The sequence below is a fragment of the Galeopterus variegatus genome, unplaced genomic scaffold, assembly GCF_000696425.1.
Source record: "Galeopterus variegatus unplaced genomic scaffold, G_variegatus-3.0.2 Scaffold2218, whole genome shotgun sequence".
In the NCBI taxonomy this organism is placed as follows: domain Eukaryota; kingdom Metazoa; phylum Chordata; class Mammalia; order Dermoptera; family Cynocephalidae; genus Galeopterus; species Galeopterus variegatus.
The window spans coordinates 93,499-94,169 of record NW_007728329.1 but is presented as its reverse complement, the minus strand read 5'-3'; positions in this window follow the sequence as shown (position 1 = coordinate 94,169).

The following is a 671-nucleotide window of genomic DNA, read 5'->3' as shown; positions in this document are numbered from 1 at the left end:
TTCAGGCACTATATGTTTGTTTTAACTTTCTACATTTTTATATAAATGGAGTTATATATTGCACACTCTTCTGCATCTAGCTTCTTTCACTCAGCATAATGATTTTGGAATTCATACGTGCGTATATTACTAGACCATTCACTGAGTAGTATTCTGTTGAATGCAAATATTTTGTTATTGAGTAGTATTCTGGTCAAATAAAAATATAATGTATTCAAATCATCTGTTGGTGGACATTGGGTTGTTTCTCATTTTGGGCTCTTGTGAATCAAGCTGCTATTAACGTTCATGTACAAGTCTTAGTGTGGACATATACATTTATTCCTGTTGAATAAATATCCAAGAGTAGGATGGCTAGTGTTATGCTTAGTGTGTAAGAACTAGCCAAACAGTTCTCCACAGGGAGTATTTTATATCTATCAGTGACTTCCGGTCTTAGAAGGGAAATATTTTGATATCCAGCACCTGCACTTCAAGTTATAGTATGGGAAATGAAGAAGTCAAATCATTAAAAGACATACATCACATTCGTAATGGAGAAGCACTGGAATAGATTACCCATAGGAGAATTGGCTTGCTCATTGTTCTGAGCTCAGAGTATGGGAAGAGCAGGTAGGTACTCAGGATGAATCACAATCCACCTCCACTGTGCACAGCACATCTTACTGGCT